General features: G+C 47.1%; 1 protein-coding gene across 1 annotated transcript in view; it reads left to right on the top strand.

Annotated features, from left to right (window-relative positions):
- Positions 1-14,035, top strand: part of LEMD2 (LEM domain nuclear envelope protein 2) — a 592,375-nt gene that overhangs the window by 461,867 nt on the left and 116,473 nt on the right. The window lies entirely within an intron of this gene.

Raw genomic sequence — 14,035 nt, forward strand, 5'->3', positions numbered from 1 at the left:
GAATTTTTTTTCTGCCACACCATTGCTGGGTACTAATCCTCCCTTCTTTTCTATTTTCCTCCACCCTTTATAGAGTATTCTGTCTACCATTGCTGGTAGTTTTCTAATCTAAAAAAAGTCTATGCCTTTCTCTTTCTTTCTGTTGCCTCATTTTTCAAGATCTGGCCGAGAAACCAAGTGGCTTTAAAAAATGCACTTCATGTGGGCACAGGATTTCAAACTCTGATGCCCATAGGGAGTGTATCTACTGCCTGAGCATTACATCTTAATACCAACTGTTATATTTGTGCTGAGTTTAATTCTAGAGCACTTTCTGACAAGTGTAATAAGTTAGTTCTTAAGTGGATGCTGCCTCTTCATCATCATCTTCTTCAGGGGCTCAACCCCCCCCCCGTGAACCTATCAGTCTTCGGAGAGCAAGTAGTCTCATAAGAGATCCCCTGCCCTTTTTTACCACAGCTTCTCCCGGAGCCTCCACAAAAAATTCAGAAAACATCAGCTCTGACTTTTTCAGATCCTAAAAGAAAGCACTCTGATCCAAAATCAGATCTGACTGTTATACCAACAAATATCTCCTCAAACCCGCTCACTAAGGTTCACATTTGAACCATTGTGTCCTTGACTCCATTCCCTGTTTCTCCAGACAATGCCAAGGAGAGAGTCAGCCACAGTCAACAACCTCATTCATCAAGTCCTTCAGAAGTCTTTCCGAGGTCGAAATGGCTCTGAGCACAGATTCAGATGGGGGTTATTCTGGCTCCAACTCCCATTGGATCCATGAGCCTTCCATCCACTTTGCATGCAGTAGTCTTTCCTTCTCTGATCTGTCCCACAGTTTTGGAGCCCTCTGATCTGATAGCCCCGAGAGTGTCAGTGCTGGATCTGAAGACGGCTAGGTCTTCGACTCAGACGACCTCTCTGACTGATTCCACTCCTATTCCCTTGGATTGGGATGTGTCTGTAAGCTGAAGCATCCGCACCAGTTCCAGGGGACTGGGTTCCACTCCGATGTTATCCCTCAAAGCTTTGACACTGGATAGTTCTGGTCTAACTCCTCCTCAAGGCACAGATCCAGACAGGGTTGAGGCTTGGTTGCTTCCAAGGTTTTGGCTCTGGTGTGGCCAGCCACTGCTTCTCCCTGTCCTTCGGGATAGTGGAGAGTGTTTTTTCTTGACCGAGACATTTGATTACTCTGTCATCCGTGAATCCTACATCCCTTCCCCCTTCGTATCCAAGCTCTAATCCTGTCAGACTTACTCCACACAGACAAGCCAGTACCATCTTGGATCTAGACAGTCCCCGTCAAGGAATTTCCTGTCTCTTCGGAAGCCTGTCCAGATCATCCACTGAAGAGGTTCTCCAAAAGAGCATGTGCAAAAGGAGGCACATAGATTCCGCAATGGAATCTCTCACCCAAGATACTGACTTCAGTGAAGGGTTCCCAGATCTCCACTGGATAATGTCTCATTCGGAGACATTCTGTAAATTCTTAAGCAAAAATGTGGGTGGTCTTCAGATACTCCCTTCCCAGAGGAGTCAGTTTTTCTGGAAGCTTTTGGTTCCAGCTCATCTACTTCTTGGGTGACTTCCCCAGCGCATGAGCTTATTGATATAATCTGTCACTGGGCATAGAAAGAACCAGACTCTATTGAACCAGTTCCCTGACACCCAGACAAAATTTTGGCACTGCCAAAGGACAGACCCTGTTGGAGTAAAGGAGTCCCTGATGATGTTGTGGTTGTGGTGGTAGCCACAAAAAAGGAGCAAACAAAGCACATCTCCTCTGTCCATCCCTCAATAGAGAGTCCATGGCTTTGGACAGGTTTGGAAAGCGTATATTTGCTTCAGCGAACTTTGCCTTGAGGTCCCAGAATTAGCGCATTTCACAAGACTACAGCAGGATTTGACCAAGGAACTTATCAAATCTTTCGCAGAGTCCATGTCTGTGGAGGACTACAAAAGGTCCTCCTCACAGCTGACCACTCTTTTTTTCCATTCCCAGTGCATCCATGAGGTTGATATACCATGCTGCAGAGGGTACCTCACAGTCTGCTGGTTCATGCATATCCATTAGGAGACATACCTGTATGCTGTTATGCGACTTTGTGGAGCTTTTCAAGTCTTCTTTCATCAATGTTCCCTTTGATGGAATGTCTTTGGCCCTTCTGGGAAGGAAACGCTTTCCTAGAGTGAAGTGGATGGAAAGACCCAGTCTGCCATAGGAATATGCTTTTCTGCCCGCAATGATCCTTTTCCCAGAATCAAACAGGAGGCAAGGAAATGTGGTTCCATAAGTCCCAGGGATCTTTCCAGGATTCTCGCATGGACAACTCCTCCAGAGGTAGAGTTAAAATGTAAGATGCTGTCTTTGTGGCAGAGAAGGCCCACAAAAACAGGGTTTCTAAGATTCCTTTTCAGATAGATCCTTTCAGTGCTTCTGAAGGGTTGCCCAACTGTCCATCTCTGGAGGCATTCGGTTGGGGGGAGGGGGTTGCTTGTCTTTGCACCCAGACACCTGGGCTTCTTTAACAAAATATTCTTAGGTGATAAAAAATAATATCCAGATGTTATTCCATACAATTTTTCCAGATTCCCCAAACCAAAAGAAGAAAGCTTTCCAACACCCCACCCAGTCAGAGAAGTTGCAGCTCAAGAGATTCAAAAGCTGCTAGACAAAAGAGTAGGAAGTCTCACCAGACCAGAGAGGATTCGGATTTAGTCAAGGTTCTTTTTAGTGCCAAAGATGACAACGGACCCGAGACCAATTTTGGATATAAACAACCTGAACCAGTTTGCGAAGTCAGAGTTTTGAATGGTCACAGTTCAGTCCATTCTGTGTTTTTATGCAAGGAGGATTAGATGTGCTTAGTCAATCTTCAGGATGTGTACTATCAAATCAAAATGAACAGCCAGTCAGGAAGATTTCTGTGCTTTTGACTGGAAGCCAGTCACTACCAGTTTGGAGCCCCACCCTTTGGTCTCACCACAGCCCCTAGGGTGTTTACCAAGTGTATGGCATCGGTAGCAGCTCTCTTTACTATCATTTCATTGAGAGACAAAATATTTTTGAATCGTTTCATCGACTCAAATGGCTGAAAATGTGAATGCTGTTTTTGCCATATGTCGAATATGGTAAAAACAACTTTTGACATTCAAACCAGTTCGAATTTCGGTTTAAAATCACTGTTAAAGTGAAAGGTGATTTTGCAAAAACAACTCACTTCCATGCTTTTGCTGTTACGCATTCAGAAGGTTGTGGTTCTCTGTTTTTACCAGTCTCCCATGAGTTTATGCGATTTTGAAGTCCACTTAAATGTCGTTCAACAAAATGATAGGAAACCAGCAGCTCACCTGAGACTGCTGGGATTCCGAGTATTTCCATATCTAGACAACCGGTTTCTCAGTGCCTCAACTAGGCATCTCCTAGAGCAGTTCAGGGACTGTTTGCTCCAACTTTGTCAAAGACTAGGCATTTCAGTCAACCCCTCCAAATCACATATACAACCTCTCCAGAGCCTGGAGTTCATAGGTGCCCAATTGAACACAGTAGGTCAGATAGCCTCACTTTCTACACATTGTATAGACACATTCAGGTACAGCAAATTCTTGTTCACCTATTTTCTCGAGCCAGACTTGTCTTTCAGGCTGTAGTTTCGATGGCAGTGGCCATAACCTTAGTTCCTATAGCCCATTCTGTATGCGTGTTCTCCAGTGGACTGCTGCTGTTCAGTGGTTTATTCTGCATGGCAGCAACCATAACCTTAGTTCCTATAGCCCATTCTGTATGCGTGTTCTCCAATGGACTGCTGCTTAGTGGTTTATTCTGAATGGCAGTGGCCATAACCTTAGTTCCCATAGCCCATTCTGTATTTGTATTCTCCAGTAGACTGCTGCTGTTCAGTGGTTTATTCTGCATCACCCTCTGTCCTTACCAGTCTAACTCACTTGAGTGTGCAAGAATAATCTTTGTTGGTGGATTCAATTGAACAAAGTTTATCTAGGCTGTTTCTTTATTCTGTTTCCTCCAGTGGCCACGATAACAATGAATGCCTCACAATTGAGGGGGGGGCATTTCTTAAGGTGGACTGTCCAAGGCACGTGATTCTCCCCAAGAGACCAATTTGCATACCAGTGTTCTAGAGATGGGGAGCGGTCCTACTAGCTTTTAAGACCTTTCAAGACATTCTCCATCTAGGGACTGTTGCGATACAAACAGACAATATGTCTGTGGTTTAGTACGTCAACAAACTGGGAGAATCTGATCTTACCTCCTTTGGTGAGAGGCAGTGACAGTGTAGCAGTGGGCAATCTCCTCCAAATACTTTCTTATGCAATGCACATACCAGGGAACTCCAATAAACTAGCAATCAAATTCAGCAGGGCCATTCTGATGCCTCACGAGTGGTCTCTCAATAAGTCAGTGGTAGAGAAGATTTTCTGTCTGTGAGGCCAACCTTGCTGCAATCTCTGTTCAATTTCTTTTCAATTTGGGCTCTTCGGAAGGAAATTGAACCTTTCACTGCTCCTGTATCTTCAGTTCTGGAATTTTTAGCATTTATTTTTCAGGAAGGTGCTATTAAGTTCAGTTAGCAGCCATACCTAATTTTCACTCGAGAGAAAAAGCTTCCTCTTTAGCTTCTTCCAGGCTGTGCAAAGCCTTTCTAAATGGCATCTACCTACTTAGACCTCCAGCAAAAGACCCGTCACCTACTTAGGATTTATCAGTTGTACTTCAGGGGTTGACAAAACAACCATTTGAACCATCAGCAAAATTTAATTTAAAAATTGTGTCTTGGAAAACAGCATTTCTAGTAGCCATTACATCTGAAAGGTGAATTTCAGAACTCCAGGCTCTATCTTCCAATTCGCCTTACATTGTTTTTCACAAAGACAGAGTTACCTTACAAACCAGTTCATCCTTCTTACCAAAGGTGGCATCTGGAACAAATATCAAACAGTTGATTTGCCTGTCTTTTCCCCTAATTTTTCAAATAAGGGAGAGTGCATGCTACATCTTTTGGATGTACATAGAAAGCTGTATTTTTATCTACACAACAAAAATTTCAGGAAAATAGAACAGCTGATCTGAAGTTGTTTTCATTTGGTTTTCAACCTATGGGACTCTGATCCGAGGTCGGATCTGACTCGGCCTTATACACCAGCATCAGAGCCAAAATCCATGATCCTCCTCTACCCATAATTCCCCACTCTCCCTCTTACCCTCAGATCTCATTTGCTGCTCGTTTGAACAGCATGGGACAGTGTTTCTGACCTCTTCCAGGGATTTTCAGAGAGTTTGTCTGCAAAAGTAGGTGTTTTTCACTTGATATTCTCTATCCTTGTTCTACCCTTCTTTTCCACTTTGCATTGGTGCATTTTCTGGGTCTAAAAAACTGTTGTCTTTCTCTTTCCTTCTCCCTCTCTCTTGTGTGTGTGTGTGTGTGTGTGTGTGTGTGTGTGTGTGTGTGTGTGTGTGTGTCCGAACCTGCCCTTACTCCTCCTGTTTCTGGGCTGGAGTCATCCATCCTGCCTCCTTACGGACAGCCTGTTGGCAGACTTCCCCAGAATGTTCCTTTTCAGAAACCCCTTGAAGCTTCCAAGTCCTCTACAGAGTATCACCTCCCACACAGGAGGCACCTCGGAAGCAAATGTGCAAGAGGAAGAACTTAGATCCCCCCCCAGAATCTCTCGTGGAAGATATGGTCTTGGATGAGGGGAGGGGTCCCCAGATCACCTCCTGATGATGTCTCATTCGGAGACATCGTGGAGATCCTGCATCAGAGAGGTGGATGGTCTTCCTATAAACCCAACCTTGATGAGTCCATATTCCGGGAGGTGTTTGGCACAAGGCCCTCTAGATCTTGGGCGTCATCCCTGCAGATCTGTTGGAAGATCTCATCTCCTGCAGGGCATGGAATGAACTGGGCACAGTTGAGCCCATTCCCAGGTGCAGGGGCAAGGTGCTCAGTGCCCCATCAGACAAGCCTCATTGGTCCAAGGGTTCCTCGGTCGATGCCATGGTGGTTGCAGCGGCCACCAAGAATGAGCTGGCTCAGGAGAGCTCCTTGGTCTATCCTCCAGGCAGGGAGTCTAGGGTGATGGACCACTTTGGGAAGCAAGTTGACTTTTCAGCCAAGTTTGCTCTGCATGCGCTGAACTATTTGGCCCACTTCACCAGACTGCAGAGAGACCTGGTCAAGGAACCCTCCATGTCTGTACCGGGGTCCATATCGGAGGAAGAGAAGAAGGTTTTCTCCTCCCAACTGGCCACCTTGACAGCCATCTCGAACACGTCCATGAAGTTACTTTCTCATGCTACTTGAGGGATCCTCGAAGGCAGCCGGGACTTTGTTGCCATTAGGCAACATGCCTGGCTGTGACTTGGTGCCTTTTCGGGACCCTTCAAGGTGTCTTTAATAAATACCCTTTTTGACATGTCCACCTTGTTTGGACCTACTGTCTGTGATACTGTTACCCAGAAGAGAAAGATGGGAAGACCTTGTCTGCTGTCAGGATCTGCTTCTCTATCCCGTAACAGGCCTACTCTAGGAACCAGCATAGGGGCAAGATGTTGTGGTTCCAAAAGTCTCAGGGCTCTTCCCAGGAATTTCAGGGTGAACCTTCTCACAGAGGCAGAGGGGGAGGTGACGGGCACTGTCCTCATGGCAGAGGGGGATCCAAGGAACCAAGGGTCTCGAGATTTGTTCTCGGACAGGCCCTTTCAGCAATCCTGAGGGATTGCCTGACCACTCTACTGTGGAAGCAGTCATGGGTCGTCACACTTTGCACCCAACAGCCTGGGAGTCCATTACAAGTGATCATTGGGTGCTTCAAATTATAGCCAGAGGATGCCCTTCTATTCCCATGTTGCAGTGTTCTGTATTCTTGGGTTTTCTCCTCTTGCTACCCGAATATCCTGCCAGTATTCAAAAGCTTGCAGTCACTGCCAGGTGCGTAGGATGTCTGACTTGACTAGAGGTATGTGGGCCATAAAACTGATGTCTGCACGCACCAGACCTCAGAACTTCTCTGTCACTAGTCGAACATCAGCTGATGTTCTTCGTGTTTCACTGTTGCAGTCATCACATTTGAGTTATCCCTGCCAGGGTAGCCCTCGGCCAGCCCGAATACCAGAGGATTAGTATTTCTGCATTAGCTGCTGTTGATTCAGGACTGACATCAGGTCACCAGTAGTATAAAGTAAGGCAGCTGAAACCATCACACCAGTCTTTCTTGCCACGGAGCCTGAAGCAGAAGTAGTTTGCACGAGTGCCAGTCGCAGTCTTCCGAATTGAAGCTGAAGTCTTCTAAAGCTAACTACCCTGTTGGGGATCCTTTTTTCTTGCACTAACCAATGTCAGAAAAAGTTAACAATTGTCTCGCCTGTGGAAAGCAAATACCACACTGAGACTTTTATTCTTACTGCGTCACTTGCTTAGGCCCAGACAACAATGTCCCCAACTGCCGTTTTTGTGCTTTGTTCAACTTCAGAACTATACGTTGTGGGCCCTTATTGTAGCTAGATATTTTTGCTTACAGTCCAAGAATTCTGATATGGCTTCAGTAAGCCATCCAACAGCAGATCTTCCGAAAAAACGTAAGAATAAAGACAGAGACAGACCGCACAGGTCCAAACCTACCAACAACGCTTCCATTAAGCTAGTCGTCAGTTCTCCGGTCCTCCGTGAGGTGCTTTCGCAGCCCCTGATGCCCGCTTCTGTGGATTCACAGGCCGCTACCGAGACCCTTTCAGAGTCTGGTATGCCGCAAAACACTTCGACTAAGGATCCTGTGATTGTCTCTCCCTTGGATGGGTCCGGAGCCGCTGAGCAGGCACTGGCTTCTGAGGAAGTACTTCGCACTACCGATTCTTGACACAAACCGACGACTTCTTTCGCATCTACCATTCTTTTGAAAACTACAGAGTTTCTAAGGCCCAGGGTATGAACCACACCCAAGACACTGACGACCCAATCTCAGGCACCAGCTTCCTTGCCTCAGTCTCAAATGCTTAAAATGGCGGAAGACCTTATCATGCTAATCAGGGGAAGCCAAGCTACCCCTTCCTAAAGAAAGAGATCTGTCCCCAGTAGTTTTGTCTGAACAGGAGTATGATGACTTTGATGCACCTGAATATGAAGACATGCAACCCCTCTCTGCTTATGACGATTCTGATGCAGAGTATTCCATTCCTTCAGCCTCTCCACCAGAGGACTTTTCCTTTGGGGAAACATTTCATACCTTAAGGGAGCATTTCCAGTGGGAATGTCAGAGCTACCCTCAGTCTAAAAAGAGGCTCAGGGAATTCTTAGATCTTCCACAGCACAGACCCCTGGCCATTCTCCCAGTCCTGGATGTTGTGGACGATGTTTTCCTAGAAACCAGTTTGACTCCTGACATCCACCCTCCTGCAATCAGAAAACCTGACGGTTATTACAGAGTCCCTGACTCGCACAAATTTCTTTTGAAAAATCCTACTGCTGACCCTGAGGTTGTCTCCTGCTGCTGACCCTGAGGTAATTTCTCAAAGGCCTAAAAGAATTAAAGCAATCTCTGCTAAGAATCTCACACCCTCAGATAAGGATTCCTGAGCACTAGACAGATGGGGTAAAAAAGTATACACCTTTGCTACTCTTGCTGTCAGAGCACTAAATTGCCAGTTCTATATGCTAAAATTTCAGCAACATACCGTGGAACTCCTCAAACAAAGTGTCTTACTTTCCTGCTTGCCCAGAATCTAAAGAGTTACAAGAGTTAATGCATTCTGCAAGTCAAGTAACTAAGTACACCTTACACTGTGGTTTTGATGCCATAGAAGCTTCTTGCAGGGCAGCAGTCACTGGTTCTGTCATTAGAAGGCATGCATGGCTTAAGGAACAGCCCTTGCCAGACCATGTTAAATCTAAATTATTGGATGCTCCCTTGCACAAAGACAGCTTTTTTGGCGCTAAGGCAGAGGCTGTCTTAAGATGGAAGAAAAAGCTAAATCTATGCAGACAGTTAAGGATTTCTTACAGGTCCAGCCACCCAGGTTCAGTAGGCATTGCCCCTCCATGCACTGGTCCTTTCCTGCTCCCACCAGGTCAGTTCAGCCCAGACCCCAGGAAGCAGGCCCACCCAGACAGCAGCCACAGGGAATGCAGAGATCAAAACAGTTGAATTCCTCCACTTCAAAACCAGGGAGTTCTAAGCCACCCCTCATGGTGAGAACTCTCAATGACTCTCCTCCCCACCCCCTCCCTCTGCCCACCTTCACTTTTCCCTAGGAGGAAAACTCTCCTTTCACACAAGCACTTGGGCCACCATTACCAGTAACCGCCGGGTCCTCAACATAGTGTCCCAGGGATACAGATTTTCTTTCTACACTCTTCCAACCCCAAAAAGGTTCCCAGATCTACCTCCAAACCAGTGGGCAGAGGTGCAAAACTAAGTCCTTTCCCTGCTCTCTATGAGGGCAATAAAGCACGTTCCTGCAGAACAGAAAGGCCAAGGTTTCTACTCCAGACTTTTTCTGGTACCCAGAAAAGAGAGCATCTGGCACCCCATCCTTGATCTATCCATTCTAAACACTTTCCTGGTGATACCAAAATTCAAAATGCTTACCCTCCAAAAAAAACGCTACCCATGCTGTCCAAGGATGCTTGGCTAGCCACCCTAGATCTAAAAGAGGCCTACCTCCACATTCCTGTCAGGAAATCATGCAGGAAATATCTGTTTCAGGGCAGGATCTCTGCACTTTCAGTTCTCTGCAATTCCCTTTGGCTTAGCTACTGTTCATAGTTTTCATAAAATCACTGGCTCCCGCCATTGCCTTTTGCAAAGGAATATCCAAATTTTCCCATATTTAGACGACTCCCTAATTCAGGCAGACAGTCAGGAAAAGCTGCTCAAGCACCTGGCCTTTGTAAAGTCCCTACGGACCTCCCTAGGGTACACTATCAACAAAAAGAAATCCAAACTAGTACCCACCCAAAGGGTTATATTCCTGAGAGCAAGCCTGGACACAGCATCCCAGATGGAATTCCTTATACCAGAAAAAGCAAACTTACTTGACAGCCTACTTCTCTCAACTAGCCACCAGACCCCAGTTATCTGCAAGAAACATCCTGCAAGCTCTGGGGTTCAGGGTATCTTGCATTCTACTCATTCCATATGCCAGACTGCATATGAGGAAACTTCAGTGGTACCTAAAAAGCCTTTGGTGTCATCACTCTCGACCTAGAAACTCTTTTACCAATGATACCTTGCCTCAGGAAAGATTTTTTTTTTGATGGACAGCACCATACTCCCACAACAAGGGACTACCTTTCTCACCCCCCACCACCCAGACACTCACCACAGATGTATCAGACTATGCCTGGGGTGCACACCTGGACGACAGGTGAATACAGGGCCAATGGAGCCCACAGCAAATCCATCTGCACATCAGCCAAACAGAGATGTTAGCTGTCCAGCACGCATTGACAGCTTTCAGGCCCCTTCTCTCCCCAGGGGCTCTCCTGATCAAAACAGACAACACCACTGTGACGTGGTATATCAACAAGCAGGGAGGGACTTACTTCTACCCTCTATGCAGGCTGGCCATGACCCTTTGGCACACAGCCTCTCCCATGCAACTCCATCTGTTAGCCCAATTCCTGCCAGGTTCTCTAAACTCTCTGGCAGACCACTTAAGCAGAAATCTTCTGGACAGACCATTTAAGCAGAAATCTTCTGGACCCCCAAGAGTGGCATCTAGACAAAAGAAACTTCACCCTAATAACTCAGAAATGGGGCACCCCGAAGGTCGACCTGTTTGCTTCTCCACACCAACCATCAGCTCAGCAAGTTCTGCACCAGGAAGCATCACTACATGGCTTGGAAAGTAGATGCCATGCCCTGTCCTTCCCCTGGTCAGTCTATCGGTCTGTGTCTTTCCTCCACTACCTCTCATCACCAGCGTACGGGAGGAAAAACCAAGGACAATTCTTATTGTTCCAGACTGGCCTTACCAGCACTGGTACCCACTGCTGCGCAGCCTGTCCCCACTGCCACCATGGCATCTCACTCAGACCCCAACCCTCCTGACCCAGAGGGAAGGAGAATTCATGCATCCCCAATTGCAGACCCTCAGTTTGGCAGCTTGACTTATTCCCTGACCACTGATCAATCTGCCAACCTCTGTAAACAGGGTCTAGATGTTATACGTGAGGCCAGACGCCCTAGCACTTGAAAGTCTTATGCTGACAAATGGAAAAGGTTCTGCATGTGGATTCTGGCTAAGGGAGCCGATATGGCACAGCCCTCCCTACCTCTCATCCTGGATTACCTAGCTTACCTGCTACACAGTGGTCTGTCTTTTTCTTCTATTAAAATTCATGCCTCTGCTTTCTCTGCTCATTTCCCCACTGAGTTACCCCCCTTTTCTCACACCCTCTGATCAAACAATTCCTAAGAGGGGCTAGCAACTTGAGGCCACCCAGAAGAGCACCTACCCCAGCTTGGGACCTTAACTTTGTGTTGGAAAAGCTCACCCTGCCCCCCCTCCCCCCTTCAAACTAACATCTTCAGCAGAGTTAAATTTTCTCTCCTGGAAGACCGCTTTTCTTCTGGGAATCACTTCAGCCAGATAGTCTCCGAGCTACAAGCACTCATGGCTGTGGAGCCCTTCATCATCTTCCATGCCTAACCTTTGGTTTCCCTCAGGACTAACCCATCCTCCATGCCCAAGGTGGTGTCCAGTATGGCTCTAAACCAATCCATTAATTTACCCACCTTTTCCCCTAACCCACAAAACAAGGGAGAAAGGATCCTGCACTTTCTAGATGTGTACAGACAGCTCAGATTCTATCTAGACAGGACTAAATCATTCAGAAAGTCTGATCAATTACTGGCTAGCTTTGCTGCAGGGGCAGAGGGCAAAGCCATCTCCAAACAATTTCCAAATGGATAGCACACTGCATCCATTTCTGTTACAAACAACACAGAAAGCCTCCCCCTAAGGGAGTCAGGACTCACTCCACCAGAGCAGCCTGCACCTCTGCAACTTTACTCAGAGGAGTCCCCACCAGGGACATCCTGGAGGCTGCCACCTGGACATCTGTTTACACTGTCACCAAACATTACCACCTGCCTATCTTCTCCAAATCCAGGGCAGGCTTTGCCACTGCAGTCTTGCAGGACATCCTAGCCAGCACCTAGTCTCCTTGACTGCCTCCACCCTTTTCCTCAGCTTTGGGAATCAACCCAAATGTGATGACTGCAACAGTGAAACACGAAGAATATAGTACAGTTGTGTACACTTAGCATAAATGTAGATGCTCGAGTGTATTCACTGTTGCAGTCCTGGTTTCCCTCCCTCCATCCCCCTCTTCTTTTTCTCTGTCCTTACAAGGGACATTTTGGTATTTAATTTCTACTGGTGGGGTTCTTCCACCATAACCTGGCTCCCACGTGGGGGCTCCTGACAGGGCAAGAAACACTGATGTGATGACCTCGGCTGCCTTACTTTAGACTACTGATGACCCGACGTCAGTCCTGAAGCGACAGCAAGTGACGCAGAAATACTAAGCCTCTGGTATTCAGGCCGGTCGAGGGCTACCCTGGCAAGGATAACCCAAATGTGATGACTGCAACCGTGAATACACTCGAACATTTGCATTTATGGTAAGTGTACACAACTGTACTTTCCTGCCGTACCAGCCATCGGATTAAGAATATTAAGATAAGTACCTTATTGGGTACATTTTCTTTTGGCTCACTGCATACTTCTTTAGGTTCAGGTGATCCAGGAAGAGTAAGTGCAAGTACGGCAGTCAGATTCCCCATAAAGACGCCCGCGTGCTCTGCCTCTTTTGTCTAGGGCCTATGCATGACCATAAGGCCTGCCCCATCTGCCAGGCCTTTTTCCCAAAAACCCTGAGTAGCAGATTGCACGCGTTGAACATATATCTAGAGAATTGGCGATTAAAGCTCTTAGCCTTGGGTATGAAGGGGCTGTCTGGCCAGCCTGTTGAGCCGCCCAAGAAAAAGGCCAAAACTTCTAGGCCTGAAGTTGTAGCTGCGCCTCTGCCACCTGATGTCCCTCCTGTGGCCAACGTCGGCCTGGAGGAACGATCAGTCGCCACCAATATGGGTAGAGCCGGCACCGATGTGGAAGCCGCATAACCCAGAGTGGAAGGCACATCCTCTGAGGTCCCGCAGACATCTGCGTCTGACCTTGAGGGGGAATCTTGGCTTGCACTGGCTGCCTGGTTGGATCCTTCCCCTACCGCGCTCGTAAGTGACACAAGACTTACCCTGACCCAGATGCCTGCTAGGCCTTCTTTGAAAAGAAGAGAAAGCATACTTCTACAGAAAGCCAGCCTGTTAGGCAGGTCTTCTCACAGAGTTTATTCAGTGCTTTCATGGCCTTAAGGCCTGCTACTCCCTAACCCTCCCGAGTGGCTCCCCTGTGATGAGCCCTAGGGCCCAGGTGATAGACACCTCCCAGATGGAATTGGAGAAATCCTCTGCGTCTTCCTCAGGGGATTCACTTTCCTATGTCTCACAATTACCCTCCCCCCTTGGCTATGCCTCCCCAGAGGAAGAGTCTGCTGAAGCTGACTCCCAGCTGAGGTTCTCACCTTTGCGGAGACCATTGCTAAGATGAGGGAGCATTTTAAATGGGACTCTTTTTGAGATGACAGAAGTCCAGAAGAGGTACTATGAAATCCTCCAGATGGACTCTTGCCCTTCAGCTATACCCCCAGTACTGCCAGCCTTTCTTGATGCTTTCAGTGCAGCATCTCTCAACCCAGACTCAGCCTCCGGCAACCCGCAAGCCTGATAGATTCTACAAAGTCCCTGAAGGGGCCAAATGTTTGGTGAAGTGCCCTGTTGCTGACCCTGGCAGTCTCTGTTTTAGCAGACAAGGCTTCCAAACTACTTCCATCCTCTTTCCTCCTGCCTACTGACAAAGATAGCATATGCCCACATATGCTCTAGCTCTTTTGGAAAAAGCCAACAGACAATTGTCTGATATTCCAAACTCTACTGCCAAAGCTTAGCTGTCTAG

The sequence above is a fragment of the Protopterus annectens genome, chromosome 7.part0, assembly GCF_019279795.1.
Source record: "Protopterus annectens isolate FY-2018-M chromosome 7.part0, PAN1.0, whole genome shotgun sequence".
Taxonomy (NCBI): domain Eukaryota; kingdom Metazoa; phylum Chordata; order Ceratodontiformes; family Protopteridae; genus Protopterus; species Protopterus annectens.